The 18,339-nt window shown below is 47.5% G+C and overlaps 1 protein-coding gene across 1 annotated transcript in view; it reads left to right on the top strand.

Annotated features, from left to right (window-relative positions):
* LOC115468960 overlaps nt 1–18,339 on the top strand; it is an 81,012-nt gene that overhangs the window by 58,917 nt on the left and 3,756 nt on the right. The window lies entirely within an intron of this gene.

Raw genomic sequence — 18,339 nt, 5'->3', positions numbered from 1 at the left:
AGGGATGCACCTGGGAGCTCTTTTACCTTTTTTTTGTTTTTGTAAAAGTGCCCCCTAGGGTGCCCGGTTGGTGTCCTGGCATGTGAGGGGGACCAGTGCACTATGACTCCTGGCCCCTCCCACGAACAAATGCCTTGGATTTATTCGTTTTTGAGCTGGGCGCTTTCATTTTCCATTATCACTGAAAAACAAAAACGCCCAGCTCACAAATTGTCAAATAAAACATGGACGTCTATTTTTTTCGAAAATACGGTTCGGTCCACCACTTCACGGACCCGTTCTCGGAGATAAACGCCCATGGAGATAGACGTTTTCGTTCAATTATGCCTCTCCATATCACCTATCCAGTGTGCCCATCCATACCAACTAATAAGCACTATAATCATTTCATCTCCCATAGAGATTCTCTGTGCTTGTCCCCATGCTATCTTGAATTCAGATACTGTTCTCATATCCATCATCTCTGCTGGGAGGCTGTTCCTCATATCCACAACCTCTTTCCAAAAAGAAATATTTCCTTAGATTACTCTGGAGTCTATCCCCTTTCACCTTCATACTATCACCTCCTCTAGCTTCATAAGTATATAAGTATTGCCGTACTGGGAAAGACCAAATGTCCATCAAGCCCAGCATCTGTTTCCAACAGTGACCAATCCAGGTCACAAATACCTGGCAAGATCCCAAAAATGTACAAAACATTTTATGCTGCTTATCCCAGAAATAGTGGATTTTCCCCAAGTCCATTCAATAATGGTCTATGGACTTTTCCTTTAGCATGCCATCCAAACCTTTCTAAAACTCTGTTAAGCTAACTACCTTTACCACATTCTCCGGCAACGAATTCCAGAGTTTAATTAAACGTTGAGTAAAGAAAATTTTTCTCCAATTCGTTTTAAATTTACTACATTGTAGCTTCATCGCATGCCCCCTAGTCCAAGTATTTTTGGAAAACATAAACAGACACTTCACATCTACCCATTCAACTCCTCTCAGCTGCCTTTTCTCCAAGCTGAAGAGCCCTAGGCGCTTTAGCTTTTCCTCATAGGGAAGTCGTCCCATCCCCTTTATCATTTTCATCGCCCTTCTCTGCACCTTTTCTAATTCCACTATATCTTTTTTGAGATGCGGCAACCAGAATTTAACAAAGTATTCAAGGTCGTCGCACCGTGGAGAGATATGAAGGCATTATAACATCCTCATTTTTGTTTTCCATTCCTTTTCTAATAATACCTAACATTCTATTTGCTTTCTTAGCCGCAGCAGGACACTGAGCAGAAGGTTTCAACTATCATCAACGATGACACCTAGATCCCTTTCTTGGTCTGTGACTCCTAACGTGGAACCTTGCATGACGTAGCTATAATTTGCATTTGCACACATTAAACGTCATCTGCCATTTAGACGCCCAGTCTCCCAGTCTCGATCACCTGTCCTACATATCTGCAACCGTTATGTGCCCATGCTGTGAAAGAAGTTGTGCCCTGACCTGCAGGGAACCCCGGGTTATCCTGGAGTTCTAGGAAAGGCAGTGGACCGGACACTCCCCCCAGCTGATGCCGCCAGCAGTCCCATGCCAGCTGAAGTGGTCTCAAAAGAGGAGACAGTTTAACTCAAGATCCTCAAGCGTGCAAAGCATTAGAAAAGGAGGAGGCAGCACTATCCCAAACACAAGCAGGTGCAAAAACAAAGTTTCTCGTATGTAGTTCATGAAGTCACCAAATAATCGCTGAAACGTTATAAAGCCTGAGATCCAGTAAATTGACTCCCCCTTCACTTTTATCACAAATAAGTTTATTGTACTGTACCCAATTCTAGCACGCCGAGCTCCCCAGATAAAAGAAGAGATCACCCCCTTGTACAATCTTTCCTCTTTGCTATGAACCCACAGCGGTATCATCTGGAGGGGATATAAAATCATGGGAAACAGAACCATTTTGACTAGGGCCACTCGGCTTAGGAATGAGATGGGAAAATCTTTCCAATGCTGACAATGAGCTCGGATTGTATCTAGTTTTTCACAAATATTTTTCTTATACATAGTGGTAAAGTAGAGATGAAGATAAACCCCTAAGTATTTCATTGGGCCTGCAGTCCATGTCAGTGGAAAGTTGAGCCAGATCTTACAATCACAATTAGTGGACAGTGCCAAAGCCTCCGACTTCTCAAAATTAATCTTTAGGCCCGAAAATGATCCAAATTTTTGAACGAGATAGGGATCCCCCAAGATGCCTGTCCCAGAACTATTAGCATGTCATCTGCAAAGAGGTTGATTTTATATTTATGACTGCCTACAACTATACCTTGAACCTCCAATGACTGTGTAATCTTACTAGCCAGGGGCTCTATAGCAAGAACAAACAACATAGGAGACAGGGGGCATCCCTGTCTCGTGCACCGCTCCAAGGCAAATGAAGGAGTCAAACCTCAATTAATCAATATTTGGGGCTACTGTAAAGGGCTCAAATCCTGGTCAAGAATTCTCCAAAAATTCTAAACTGTGGCAGGACCCAAAAGAGGTAATCCCATAGAATTTTATCAAACACTTTTTCCGCATCAAGACTAACAATTATATCATCTCCCAGGTGCCCTCCTTTAGCTTGAATGGCACTCAAGGCACGCAGTATGTTTGTAGAGGCATATCTCCCAGCCACAAAACCAGATTGATCCCCATGCACTAGAAAGGGAAGTGCCTTACTTAATCGGGCAGCCATGATGCTAGCGAACAATTTTATGTCCTGCTTTAATAGGATGGTATGAGCCTAGTTGCTCCTTATCGCAACCAGACTTAGGCAAAACTATTATAGAAGTGTGCATCAGGGCTCCCGTTGACTGGCCTGGGGGCTCATTTTCAAAGCACTTAGACTTACAAAGTTCCATAGGTTACTGTGTAACCTAAATCTAAGCGCTTTGAAAATACGCCATCTGGGGTACACAAGGCCCGGCACAAATCGCAAAATGGCCCCACTATTTGGGTCCCCAATAGTTTGTAAAACTCAGGCTCCAGACCGTCTGGCCCAGGGCTTTTGCTAGCTTGAGCTTCTTAATAGCAGCTTGAATTTCAATCCCTTGAATGGGTGCGTTTGTGTCTAACTGCCCCTGGGACAGAGAGGGAAGCCGGAGCACCTGAAAAAATACTTTACGTTGCTTCTGATCACAGTGGCCCAAGTCATATAAAGATTTATAAAAGTTCACGTACACTGATTGAATCTCCTCATCCTGAGTTAACCTCTGCTCCATGGGGGATTTAATACCAGTTACCACTTGCCTTGCAGGCCAATTACGAACTAAGGTGGCTAATAGCCTACCTGCTTTATTCCCCCATTTATGAAGATTGTACTTGTATAGTTGAATATCCCTGAAAGCCAGTTTGTTTAAACTATCGTTGATCTTGCTTTTCAATTCTCTAAAAGTGTCCCTAGCCCCAGAAACCCCACACGCGACTAGTACCCAAACATCCTGGAGCCGCTGAAGTTGGGCAAGGAGTACCCCATCCCGCTGTTTATGTGTCCAAGTCGTATATTCTATAATTTTCCCTTTCATCACCGTCTTCCCAGCCTCCCAGAAGGTGACCGGGTATGTGTCACTAGGGTCATTATCAGTAAGATAGTGCCCCCATTCCTCTGCCAGGAATACCTGAAATTCGGGCTCAAAGTATAATGTAGGGTTCATGCACCATCCTGCTTTGTTCTTTCTCATCGAGAGACTCATATCCGCCCAGACCATACTGTGATCCGAAACTACTCCTGCATCAATTGCTGCAGAACAAGCCACTGAAAAGAGGAACGAGGACATCAGTTTATAGTCTAACCTGGCCTGAACATTATGGACATGGGAATAAAAGGTATATTCTCTATTATCTGGGTGAAGCGCCCACCAAATATCTACCAACCCTAATTCTTTCTGTAATAGCCCTATCCCCCTAGGCCTCGTTTTTGGAGGGTTACAGTCAATAAGTGGGTCGGCCATGATATTAAAGTTCCCCCCTCCCCCACCAGAACCAAATGATAGTCTTGTAATAGTGTCAATGCAGCTAACAACAGGGAGAAGAATCTTTGGGAGTATATATTCGGGGCGTATACAGAACAAAGAGCTACCCTAAAACCTTGTACTATTACCAAATGACAAATCTTCCCTCAGGGTCTTGGACAATCTTATGGCAAGTGCTGTCTAACAGTTTATGCAAAAGGATAGCCACTCCTCTCTGTCTATTGTTATAAGAAGCGGAGGCAAGCTCTCCAACCCAGCCATGTTTCAGCTTGATGTGTTCTGATGGAGTGAGATGGGTTTCCTGGACCATAAGAACATCCACTTTCAAATGCTTGCTATAGTTTAAAATTTTCTTGCGTTTGATTGGGGAGTGGATGTCATCTACATTAAGAGTGGCCACCCTTAAGCTACCCATCTCACCACCCATATGCAGAGCCTTTATCTGACCAGTGTGGTAAAATACCTCTCCAGAGCGGTGTCCCAGCAAGACCGCCCCGTGAGAGAGAAGAGCTAACCTGCAGTTGTACACAGAGCAACAGAAATGCAGATACCAGCACAAAACCTCTTAGCCTCTTCACCCACCATTCCCAACCAAGAACACCCCTTCCCTCCCCTTCACTGCTGTGACAATTCCCCACCCCAACAGGTGAGCTTTCCCAGACCCCTCCTCCCTGCTTCATCTTCTATCCAATCATACTGCCCAAACATCTCGAGCCATGATAACATCATCCAAAATCCAGCATTCATTTCTCCCCCCCACCACCCCACACCCCAGCTCTACTCTTCTATTCCCCACACTCCCCCGCCCAACCCTCAAAAATTCCCAAGAACACAAGCGTCCACCCCCTCCCCCTTCACTCGAAAGAGTAAGATAATTCAACCACACGAATCAACAAGCAAACACCCATGAGTTATGCAAATAATAAAAATAAAAGCATCAAATAATGTCTGTTGTGAGCGGTCCACAGCACCAGTTGGAAAGAACGCCCCCCCCCCCCCCTCTGCAGAAAAGAGAAGCATCTTCAGAGGAGTTGTAAATATATATCCGCTCACACTCTCAACACGCAGGTCTGACATACCTAAGATCAGTACTCGAACACAATTATTCAATGGTCCACCAATGAGACACCCTTGTATCCTGGCACCGATGTCATAGCACACAGCCCATCATGAGCTGCACAAACGAAATGTCCAGCAAATGTTAAGAACAGTAGGTGCAATTCTTCAAACTCTTGCAAAGTTGTATCCTGTCAGTAAGCTACAAACAATGTACACTCATAACCGGGCCATGGGCTGCAATCTGACCCGCTGCATTATGACCACATATGGAGATCCTCAGCACAGCACAGCCCAGGCCACAGTTGCAGCGCGACTCCTCCTAGCCAGATGGAACCTTCTCCAAGAAGATTTTCAGCTCGTCCGCTGTTGTCATAACCAGTGTGCGATTATCATAGGTGACCTGCACCCTAGTCAGGTACTGGAAGGCAAATTTAATTCCTTTCTCAAACAGTTGGGAGCAGTAAGGAGCCAGGAGCCTTCTCTGCTCCATGACTCTAATAGAAAAGTCCTGGAACACCATCAGCCAGGATCCATTATATTCCACCAGACGATGCTTCTTGTATAGTTCAAGTAATTTTGCCTTGATAGCATATTTTAAAAACCGCGCTATGACTGGACGTGGTTTCCTGGTATCTTCCCTCCGTGGCCTGACCTGGTGCACCCGCTCCACTTGAACCAAGCCTGCCTCCGAGGGAAATCCCAACTGCCTCAGAAGCCATTGCTCTGCCAAATTTCTCAGCTCTACATCAGAAATGGCTTCAGGAATTCCAATAATCTGAAGGTTATTCCAGGGCCGCAATTCTCCTGATCCTCCACTCTGTCCATAAGAGATTGTACCCGGGCCTCTAGCTCCCCAACTCGGCCCTCCGCTGTAACTATGGGGTCCTCTTGGGCGGAGATACATTCCTCCGCATGCTGAATCCTTGCAGCATGTCCAGCAATACTGTCCTTAATTTCATCCATGCAGGCATTTAGTTTGGCTAGTTCGTCATTGAGAAGCTGTGACAGGTGCCTCATGGACACCTGCACTGTGTCATCTTCTAGAGCCGTTGGCAGTGAAGCTTGTTGTTGTTGTTGGGACGAGTTTGGTGACGCCATTTTTTTCGGCGTAGCACTGCCTTTCTCTTTCCCCAGCCTCTGAGTTTTCACCGGCATCCCATGGAAGCCCCGCAGGAGCCCAGGTACCGCACCAGCAATCACCACTTGCGTGCAGGAATCTCCTACCACTGATTACAAAGGTAATCCAAGAAGATTTTGTCAGTTAAATGAAACTTATAGAATGAAGGGAGGGGAGCCGAGCCGAGCCATTGAGCATCCGCTCAGGCTAGTACCATCATGTGACCCTCAATGTTATTTTTTAGCACATGTGTAATGCACACACATGGCAAAATTTTTTTTTTTGTTACATTTGTACCCTGCGCTTTCCCACTCATGGCAGGCTCAATGCGGCGGGCAATGGAGGGTTAAGTGACTTGCTCAGGGTCACAAGGAGCTGCCTGTGCCAGGTATCGAACTCAGTTCCTCAGGACCAAAGTCCACCACCCTAACCACTAGGCCACTCATCCATGCTAGATGCCTCATCGTACACCATTTTTGCTGCAGTAAGCACACATGCAGCCCTAGTTCTATCAGAAACTAACCCTAGCCAGGTTGGTTTCTGCTAAAACTAGGGCACACATCAATTACAGTTATAGTTCATTTATAGCCTGCTAATACCAATAACATAGTTCATATCGGGTTACAAGTAAGAAGCTAGAACAAAATAAATCTAGGATGTAACAAAATGAATTATAATAAAACTAGTAAAAAAGGCCCGTTTCTGCCTTTGATGAAACGGGCCCTAGCCGGCACCGGACTCCCTTCCCCTCCCCTTACGGTTGTGTCCCTGGTGGTCTAGAGGTACCTGTTCGGTCGGGGCAGGAAAGAAAGACCCCCTCTTTCCTGCCCGTAGCGGTGCTGGTAGGTGCCTTGTTGCATCGTGTGGGATTCCGGCTCTCAGCGGCCATTTTGAATCGCCGAGAGCTGGAGTCAGACACGATGTAAGACATGAGCAGGAGCGAACAAAAGTAATAATGATGAATCATTTGCTTATAATAATAGTCATAATTCCTACTAGGTGACATATTCCAAGATTCATAGTGACGTGACATAGTAGATGACGGCAGGAAAAGACCTGCACGGTCCATCCAGTCTGTTCAATATCCACTATTAAAAGATTCACTTCTCCCAATATACACACCAATGTAAATAGTCCAACATCTTTGCTATTGTTCTTTTTGAAATTATGCTACTGTATTAGGTTAGAGGTTTTAGCTTTTATAGTTTATTTTATGGTTCTTTGTTCCCATATTATGTTAATATTGTCGCTCAGAACCAAGAGAGGGAATGTTATGATATGAATTATGTAGCATGATGTTGTGCTGAATCAGATACCAATATAAAAATGCAGCTTTTAAAGACTTATTGGGACAGAATCATTATAAACTGGTCTGGCTTTCATGTCAAGTCCCTCTTTCCCCCCTCCCTTTTCCTGGGAAACTTCTGATAGCAAGACTATCTGTTCAATTACAAACACTTAACAAAAGGGCTATTCAAATACAAACAAGTAAGAGACTGCTTCAAAGTTTTAAATTTACTCTCTTCCTGTGATCAAAAGCCTGGCTGGTCAACAGAACAAAAGATCAAAAGAAAACTGCAGTCAGAGAGGCTGGAAAGGTGTGAATTCAGCTATTGAAGACAAAAGGAAACAGGAAACCACCTGCTGGCTGCCTCAGACAAATCTTATCAGATGTGTATCTGCCACAGAGATTCAAACAGGCAGCCTTTTGCTTCAATAGACCATTTGTCAGAGAGGTCCAAACAGGAAGTCTTATGATGTCATAAAACATGAGACCAGGTACCATAATGCTTTGCAATTACCCAGGGTCCAGTGCAAACCAGGAAGCAAATGATCCAGGACATGTAAAGAGTAGTTACTTACCTGTAACAGGTGTTCTCCGAAGACAGCAGGCTGCATATTCTCACAAGTGGGTGACGCCACGTCGGCCCCGGAGGATTTTAAAGCAAAATCTCAAAATCTCTTTACGGCGTTCCGTCGCGCGAGCGATCGTACTGCGCATGTGCGCACACCTCTTCCCGCTCGCCGTGCGGACACGCCCCTCAGTTAAATCCAAAAGATGGAGGAGACAACTCCAAAAGGGGAAGGTGGGAGGGTTTGTGAGAATATGCAGCCTGCTGTCTTCGGAGAACACCTGTTACAGGTAAGTAACTACTCTTTCTCCAAAGACAAGCAGGCTGATATTCTCACAAGTGGGGTATCCCTAGCTTCCAGGCTTACACAACAAACAGTGGTCAATTGAGTCTCGCAACGGCGAGGCCAGAATAAAATTGACCTGAAAAGAAGAAATATCTAAATGAGTGTAGCCTGGAACAGAACAAAAATGGGCTTAGGAGGGTTGGAGTTGGATTCTAAACCCCAAAGAAGTTCTGCAGCCCCGACTGCCCAAACCGACTGACGAGTCGGCTATTGCTGAAGGCAGTAGTAAGATGAAAATGTGTGGACTGATGACCACACCGCAGCTTTGCAGATCTCTTCAATAGTGACTGATCTTAGAAGAGCCACTCGACTTAGCCATGGCTCTAATTTTGTGAGCCGTGACATGGCCTTCTAGAGTCAGTCCAGCTTGGACAAAAATGAAGGAGATGCACTCTGCTATCCAAGAAGAAATTATGCAGTTTCCGACAGCAACTGGCATTAAAAGAAATAAACAACTGGGCGGACCGTCCGAGGGAGCTCGTCTGCTCCACGCAAAAAAGTGCGGAGCTTGCTTTCGCCAGGGCTTGTAAGATGAGGGAGAAAGAATGTTGGCAAGACAACTGACTGGGTCAGCTGGTACTCTGATACCAGCGCCAGTAAGAACTTTGTCTGCATGCAGAGAACTACTCTGTTAAGATGAGAAGTAAGGTAAGGCGCTTGAGCTACTAGAGACCGAAGCTCACCGACCTTACGAGTTGAAGGAACAGCCACTAAGGAAAACGACCTTCCAGGTCCAATACTTCAGATGGCAGGAATCCAGTGGCCCGAATTGAGCTTGCAGCAGCTGGATGAAAAACGACATTGGGACCCCAAGATACTGGATAAGGAGTGATAGGAACTCTGACCGAAGCATAAGAGTCAACTGTCAAAATTATTGTGGGTGGTAAGCCCAACAGAAATAATCTCCCCTAGACACATACAAGGAATTCTCTCAATATTGGGGGAGAGATAAACCTCTCGTGAAGTGGACAGCTAAAGGCTGACCTTTCACATGTTGATGATAAGCTCTATTGCACAAAGATGAATACTGACAGAGTTGGTCTTGAGACCAGACTCAGACAGGAGTAGAAAGAACTCAAGCAAGGTCTGTATAAGACAAGATGCAGGATCTAGGGCCTTGCTGTCACACTAGACGGCAAACCTCTTCCATGAAAAAGAATAACACCTCTTTGTGAAATCTTTTCTGAAAGCAAGCAAGAGTCGGGAGACACTCTGGAAAACTCAACGAAACCCCACTCTCAACATCCAGACCGTGTGAGCCAGAGATTTGAGGTTGGGATGTAGAAGTGCCCCCTCGTTCTGCATAATGAGAGCTGGAAAACATTCCAACTCCAGAAGAAGAGGGAATCCTATCTGACGCAGCTAGAAAAGAGCAATCAGAATCATGGCTCCACAATTTTGCTTGAGAAACAGCAAAGTCTTTTCCACCAGATGTATGGGAGGATACGCATACGGAAACCTGTCTCTCAAAGAAGGAGAAAGGCATCCGATGGTAGCCTGCCGTGAACGTGCAGCCTGGAACAGAACTGAGGGACTTTGCGATTGGACTAAGTAGCAAAAAGATCCACTGAGGGGTCTTTCGAACTATAGGCATGCTCAACTGTAGCATTATCCTGCTCAGCCTGTCGGCCAGACTGCTGTTTACGCCAATTAGATAAGTGGCTTGGAGAAAAACTGCCGCATTGCGGGCCCACCGCTACATCTGCATGGCATCCTAACTCAGAGGGCAAGATCCAGTACTCCTTTGTTATCGAGTACATCACAACCCGATTGTTTGGTTGAATTAAAATAATTTGGTTGGATAGCCAGGAGGGATGCAACCTTCGTCAGCAGCTTTTGACTGAGTAAGATGCCTCAGAATCAAAATAGAGAGAATTAACCACCTCTGAGGGGAATACCGAAGACTGGCGAACAGTCGGGTTACATCCTCTAGATACCCTAAACTTGATACCACTGGGAAGCTAGGATGCACTGAGCGGATGTCATGTGCAAAAGTGCCATGGGAGTTACATGAACTGTGGAAGCCATGTGTCTAGAAGTCTCAATATGTACTGTGCTGTAATCTGTTGAGACGGGCAATCATCGTGTTAAGGGAACACATGCACTCCCAGTCCATGAAGATACGCTGCAACAACAGCCAGGCACTAGGAAAAAAACATGCTCTGGATGCAAAGAGAGTATAAGTATCCTGTAAATCCAGAGAGCATAACCAATCGTTTTCCTGAAGTATGGGAAGAAAGATGCCCAGGGAAAGCATCCTGAACCAAATCCGTTTAGGCCCCTTATGTCTATGATGGGACGCAACCCACAAAGAAAGACCTGGAATAGAATCTTAACCCTTCTTGCCCTGGTGGAACGGGCTCGACTGCATTGGCGCTGAGAAAAGCAGAGAGTTCCTCTGCAAGTACTCACTTTTGATGGAAGCTAAAGGTTTAAGCTTCCAATGAACAATGTGGAAGGTTTGATTCCAGATTGAGAATGTATCCTAACCGGACTAGTTGAAAAACCCCACCGGTTGGAGGATAAAGAAGTCACCTTTGGTGGAGAAAATGTAAACTTCCCCCCCGACAGGCAGAATGGCCGGTACGGACATTTTTTTTTTTTTTTTTTTAGTGGCTATACTGAATTGGAGCCAGTCAAAAACCCCTCTGTTTCCTGGGGAATAGTTGCAGAGGCCTGATTAGGTGCACGCCGCTGACTAGAACGAGCGTGCTGAGGCATAGCCCGAACCGGCTGTCGAGAAGTAGGAGTATAGGTACGACCCCTTAAGGCACAAGGAAAACTACTCCTCTCTCTAAAGAACTTCCAAGATGAGGAAGTGTATGTACAGCATATCTATAGTTTTCTGCTGAGTCTCCTCCTCCAGGAGAGAGGCACACAGTCATGAGAGTCTGCGCATCACTGTACCTAGAGCAGAAATCTAGGTGTTACATTACAAGTGTCGAAAATGCCCTTGGACAGGAACCTGCGATACACCGTGTGCTACCTGACCACTTGGTGAAAAGGTCTAGCCTATTCCGGTGGGAATGCTCGTAAAGATCTGACAAGACTTGATTTGGGATGCGATCATGCCAGCCTGGTACGCCATTCTCCAAAAGAGGCTAAGGATGTATGCTCTGGCCCTGGGGGCGCCAAGTAAGTTCTTAGAACTCCTATCTGTTCTGAGTGCAGAAGACTCAGGTGAAGATAGTAGTCCAGGACCTCTAGCATCTGGGCATTGGGATTCACAATCTCCACTGTAATGTCAAATGACCATCATTGAACTGAACTAACTACTCAAACAGAGCAGCTCAGATCCAAACACGTCCGATATGGAGGCTACTATGGGTCGAGAAGTTGCCCCAGTAGGGTGCGAACACCCATACCAGAGGCAGCATCGGTGAAGGAGACCAGGTGAAAAGCCAGATGCCGCAGGAGGCGGTAGCACCCATGGCATCCAATGGTCCCCATGGTCCCGAAGCCAAGGACAAAGTCTGGAAATGCAAGGGAATCGAAACCAGACAGCTAGACCATGGCACCGACGGTACCGATGATACACATGGTACCGATGGACCCCGGTACCAATGGTACCCATGGTACTTGGTACCGATGATAGTCATGGTATCCGGTATCGATGGTACCCATGATACCTGGTACCGATGGTAACCATGACATGTGGTACCAATGGTACCCCTGATATCCGGCACCAACAGCACCGACGGTACCGATGGTACACATGGTACCGACGGTGACCATGACACCCGGTACCAATGGCACCCATGGCACCGATGGTACCTGGTCATGATATCTGGTATCGATGGTACTCATGTGCCGACGGCATCCATGATACCTGATACCCATGTATCCACGGTACCGACGATACCTGATAGTATGGTACCGATGGCAGTCATGATACTCGGTACCGATGGGCGATGATACTTGGTACCGATAGTCGATGGTGCCCATGATACCTGGTGCCGATGGTGCCCATGATTCCCGGTACCGACAGCACCCATGGCACCGATGACACTCGGCACCCATGGTACCGATGATACCCGGTGCCGACGGGACCCATGGTACCGATGATACCCGGTACCGACGGGACCCATGACACCGACCATGGTACCAATGTAGTTGGCATCGATACTCCTCGGTACCGACGCACCGATGATATTCGGTACCGACAGTACCCATGGCACCGATGATACTCGGTACCGACGGCACTCATGGCACCGATGATACCCGGTACCGACAGCACCCATGGCACCGATGACACTCGGCATCGACGGCACCCATGGTACCGATGATACCCGGTGCCGACGGCACCCATGGTACCGATGATACCCGGTACCGACGGGACCCATGACACCGACCATGGTACCAATGTAGCGATGATATTCGGTACCGACAGTACCCATGGCACCGATGATACTCGGTACCGACGGCACTCATGGCACCGATGATACCCGGTACCGACAGCACCCATGGCACTGATGACACTCGGCATCGACGGCACCCATGGTACCGATGATACCCGGTGCCGACGGGACCCATGGTACCGATGATACCCGGTGCCGACGGGACCCATGGTACCGATGATACCTGGTACCGACGTACCGGTGCATAACAGAGGGAGCAACGCTCTCGGCACCGACTGATGTCTGAAGCCCGGATACCTCCATAACCGAGGGAGCAAAGCTCTGGGCATCTCCTTTGGGCATCCCTGGCAGAGTAGAATACGTCTCGTTACTTTGAGACACTACTTGCGCTTCACAGGGAGATGATCCGGCCCAAGACACATCCGCCGATGCGCCCGAATGACCTGCCAAGCAGGAGGCGCCGAGGCAGGTGGAGACCTATTCGATGCATAACTATACCCAGCGTGCATCGGTCTCTGTCGGACTCCAGAATGATCTCCTTTGGGCATCCCTGGCAGAGTAGAATACGTCTCGTTTCTTTGAGACACTACTTGCGCTTCACAGGGAGATGATCCAGCCCAAGACACATCCTCCGACGCGCCCGAATGACCTGCAGAGCAGGAGGCGCCGAGGCAGGTGGAGACTCACTTCAAAGGTTACACCACTGATATTGTGTCACCAGGTTGCCCATTCAGTGGCTGACCAGGGATGCACCTGCTTAGGTTCCTGGTTTTTCCTGTGACATATACCTTTTATCACTTGTGGGGCTTAAATACAGTGGTGTGCTGGAGCAGGCTGTCACAGCTCTAGAGAGCCATTTGAAAAGTTTTAATAAATGGATCATAAAAATGTGGGCTTGTTTAGTTTGCTGGCTAGAGAGAGCCCACAGATAACAATATACCAGCACTTTCAAGAAAAAAGAAAAGAGAAGCTTAAATGCTTTGTTCAGGCACAGCCCCTTGTGACTCTGGCAATTACTTAAATTTTTTTCTTGCCTCAGGTACAAAAAAATACCTGTATATATAAGCCACAATGAGCCTGCCATAAAAAGTACAAATGAAAAAATAAAAAAGAGATTTAACTCCGAAGACCTGAAGAAAACACGAAGCCCTAACGAACTCCGTGTCTCCTCAGACGCGGAAAAAGAAAAACTGAGGGGCGTGTCCGCACGGCGAGCGGGAAGAGGTGTGCGCACATGCGCAGTACGATCGCTCGCGCGACGGAACGCCGTAAAGAGATTTTGAGATTTTGCTTTAAAATCCTCCGGGGCCGACGTGGCGTCACCCACTTGTGAGAATATCAGCCTGCTTGTCTTTGGAGAATCATGTTTCTCTGCTATAAAAAGCAGAAGCTGTTTCCCTAGCAGGCAGATTTTCTTCTCTGCTGCAGCCCTGACCACAGAGACTCTCCCTCCTCCTGCAACCATGTGCTCATATCTCAGCTAATCTCCAGACAGACTACAAGACAGAATCCTTCTCCTCTGCTGCTGCTGCTACAGACTTTCTCTCCTCTGCAACCAAGGACTTCTCTGCAAGATTTTCCTCTCCTCTGCTGCAGCTGTACTTCTCTTCATCACTGACTGTAGAACTCCTGGGCTCATCTTATATCATGCTGCTCATCAACCAGCTGAACAACAACAAAGGACTTTTGTAAGTTAATAATTCATATTTAAACCTGTTACCTTGCTTTATTTTAAAGCACAAATCCTCTGTTCCAAGAGCCTTTTAAAAGATTCTTAAAAGACTACCTCTCGCTGCAATTACTGAAACCTGTATTGTAAATAAACCTTTCTAGAGCTAATTATATGGTCTCTCTCTTTTTATGTTCGGGTAGTATGGTCGCTTTAAAAGCTTAGTGCCATGCTTTGAGCACAAGTTCCTAAATCTTGTGCAGTGCAGGTTAATGTAAAACACAAAATATAATATTTAATTCATTGCAATTGTGAATCTTATTACCGTATAGGTAATTGGTGGAGAAATAAACAAAATATATATATCCTAAAACTTATAATACAGCACCTGCTCTTAAAATATAAATATTAGCAAATGCTCTGGAGCAATTTCCCCAAATTAAATATTTCTTAAAACGTTCCAAGATGAACCCTTACAGAGTTGGTCTTGAGACCAGACTCATGTGTAGGACAAGAATGAGGATCTAGGGCCTTGCTGTCACACCAAACAGCAAACCTCCTCCACAAAAAGAAGTAACTCTTCCTAGTGGAATCTTTTCTGGAAGCAAGCAAGATACAGACCCAAGGAGGCGAAGTCTACGCTCTCAACATCCAGGCCATGAGGGCCAGAGACTGGAGGTTGGGATGCAGAAGCGCCCCCTTGTTCTGAGTGATGAGAGTTGGAAAACACTCCAATCTCCATGGTTCTTCGAAGGACAACTCCAGCAGAAGAGGGAACCAGATCTGACGGGGCCAAAAAGGCGCAATCAGAATCATGGTTCCGTGATCTTGCTTGAGTTTCAGCAAAGTCTTCCCCACCAAAGGTATGGGAGGATAAGAATACAGGAGGCCCTCTCCCCAATGAAGGAGAAAGGCATCCGACGCTAGCCTGCCGTGGGCCTGAAGTCTGGAACAGAACTGAGGGACCTTGTGGTTGACTTGAGTGGCAAAGAGGTCCACCAAGGGGGTGCCCCACGCTTTGAAGATCTGGTGCACTACTCTGGAATTGAGTGACCACTTGTGAGGTTGCATTATCCTGCTCAACCTGTCGGCCAGACTGTTGTTTACGCCTGCCAGATACGTGGCTTGGAGAAACATGCCATGTTGGCGAGCCCAAAGCCACATTCTGACGGCTTCCTGACACAGGGGGCGAGATCCGGTGTCCCCCTGCTTGTTGATGTAATACATGGCAACCTGATTGTCTGTCTGAATTTGAATAATTTGATGGGACAGCCGATCTCTGAAAGCCTTTAGAGCGTTCCAGACCGCTCGCAACTCCAGAAGATTGATTTGAAATCGTTTTTCCTGGAGGGACCAACTCCCCTGGGTGTGAAGCCCATCGACATGAGCTCCCTACCCCAGGAGAGACGCATCCGTTGACAGCACTTTTTGTGGCTGAGGAATTTGAAAGGGACGTCCCAGTCAAATTGGATCGAATTGTCCACCAATGCAGGGATTTGAGAAAACTCGTGGACAATCGGATGACGTCCTCTAGACTTCCCACAGCTTGGTACCACTGGGAAGCTAGGGTCCATTGAGCTGATCTCATGTGAAGACGAGCCATGGGAGTCACATGAACTGTGGAGGCCATGTGGCTGAGCAATCTCAACATCTGCCAAGCTGTGATCTGCTGAGAGGCTCGTACCCAAGAGATGAGAGCCAGGAGATTGTCGGCCCTCTGCTCTGGAAGGTAGGCACGAGCCGTCCGTGAATCCAGCAGAGCTCCAATGAATTCTAGTGGGACTTTGGGTAATTTATCACAAACCCGAGTAGCTCCAGGAGTTGAATAGTCATCTGCATTGACTGTAGAGCTCCTGCCTCTGAAGTGTTCTTCACCAGCCAATCGTCGAGATAAGGGAACACATGCACTCCCAGCCTGCATAGAGACGCCGCCACTACCGCCAGGCATTTCATGGGCACCCTGGGTGCAGAGGCGAGATCAAAGGGTAGCACACAGTACTGAAAATGCCGTGTTTCCAGACGGAATCGATGATACTGCCTGTGAGCTGGCAGTATCGGGATATGAGTATATGCATCCTTTAAGTCCAGAGAGCATAGCCAATCGTTTTCCTGAATCATGGGAAGAAGGGTGCCCAGGGAAAGCATCCTGAACTTTTCTCGGACTAGATATTTGTTCAGGGCCCTTAGGTCTAGGATGGGACGCATCCACCTGTTTTCTTTTCCATAAGGAAGTACCTGGAATAGAATCCCTGCCCTTCCTGCCCCGGTGGCACGGGCTCGACCGCATTGGCGCTGAGAAGGGCGGAGAGTTCCTCTGCAAGTACCTGCTTGTGGTGGGAGCTGAAGGACTGAGCTCCCGGTGGGCAATTTGGCGGTTTTGATATCAAATTGAGGGAGTATCCTAACCGGACTATTTGAAGAACCCACTGATCTGAGGTTATGAGAGGCCACCTTTGGTGAAAAAATGTTAGCCTCCCTCCAACCGGCAGAACATCCGGCACAGACACTTTGATCTCGGCTATGCTGCACTGGAGCCAGTCAAAAGCCTGTCCCTTGCTTTTGCTGGGGAGCTGCAGGGACCTGTTGAGGCGTACGCTGTTGACGAGAACGAGCGCACTGGGGCTTAGCCTGAACAGACTGTCAGGAAGGTGGATTGTACCTACGCTTATTAAAAGCATAGGGAGCATTCCTCTTTCTACCAGTTGAGGTAGATGCTGAAGGCGCCCGGTGGGAGAGGTTTTTTTTTTTTTTGTTACATTTTATACCCTATGCTTTCCCACTCATGGCAGACTCAATGCGGCTTACATGGGACAATGGAGGGTTAAGTGACTTGCCCAGAGTCACAAGGAGCTGCCTGTGCCTGAAGTGGGAATTGAACTCAGTTCTTCAGGACCAAAGTCCACCACCCTAACCACTAGGCCACTCCTCCACTCCAGTGTCTCTCTGGTGGAGATGCTCCACCAACTGCTTGGCTTTCTCACCAAAACCATTATCCCCCTCCCCCCCCCCCCCCCCCCGGCAAGGGGCATCCGCCACACGCTGCTGGACTCTACTATCCAGGTCAGTGGCACGCAGCCATGACAGTCTGCACATCACTATACCTTGAGCAGCGGCCCTAGATGCAACATCAAAAGTATCGTAAGCACCCCTGGTCAGGAATTTACGGCACGCCTTCAGCTGCCTGACCACCTCCTGAAACAGCTTGGCCTGCTCCGACAGGAGCTTGTCAACCAAGTCCGCCAACTGTCGCACATTGTTCCGCATGTGAATGCTCGTGTAGAGCTGGTAAGACTGAATTTTGGACACGAGCATAGCAGAATGATAGGCCTTCCACCCAAAAGAATCCATAGTTCTAGACTCACGCCCAGGGGGCGCCGAGGCGTAATCCCTAGAACTCTTGGCTTTCTTAAGGGCCAAATCCACCACACCAGAGACATGAGGCAATTGGGTCCTCATCAACTCTGGATCCCTGTGGACTCGATACTGGGAGTCAATCTTTTTGGGAATGTGGGGATTAGTTAGTGGCTTCACCCAGTTCGTCATCAATGTCTGTTTGAAGACATTATGAAGAGGAACAGTGGACGATTCCTGAGGAGGTGATGGATAGTCCAGGACCTCGAACATCTTAGCCCTGGGCTCATCCACAGTCTCCACAGGGAAGGGAATGGCCGTAGACATTTCCCGAATAAAAGAGAAGGAAAGACTCTCCGGGGGAGAAAGCTTTCTCTGAGATGAGGGAGTAGGATCAGAGGGAAGACCACAGGATTCCTCGTCAGAGAAATATCTGGTGTCTGCCTCTGCTTCCCAAGAGTCCTCTCCTTCGGAATCAGACATAAGTTCATGAACTTCAGTCTGAAGCTGGGCCCGCCTTGACGTCGAGGAACGATCTCCTCCATGACGGTGTCGAGAGGAAGACTCCCGTGCCGCAGGCGATGAAGCTTCCTCCAACG

This window comes from Microcaecilia unicolor, chromosome 4 (genome assembly GCF_901765095.1).
Source record: "Microcaecilia unicolor chromosome 4, aMicUni1.1, whole genome shotgun sequence".
NCBI lineage: Eukaryota > Metazoa > Chordata > Amphibia > Gymnophiona > Siphonopidae > Microcaecilia > Microcaecilia unicolor.
Note: the sequence above shows the minus strand (reverse complement) of the source record. Positions and strands in the feature narration are given on the sequence as shown.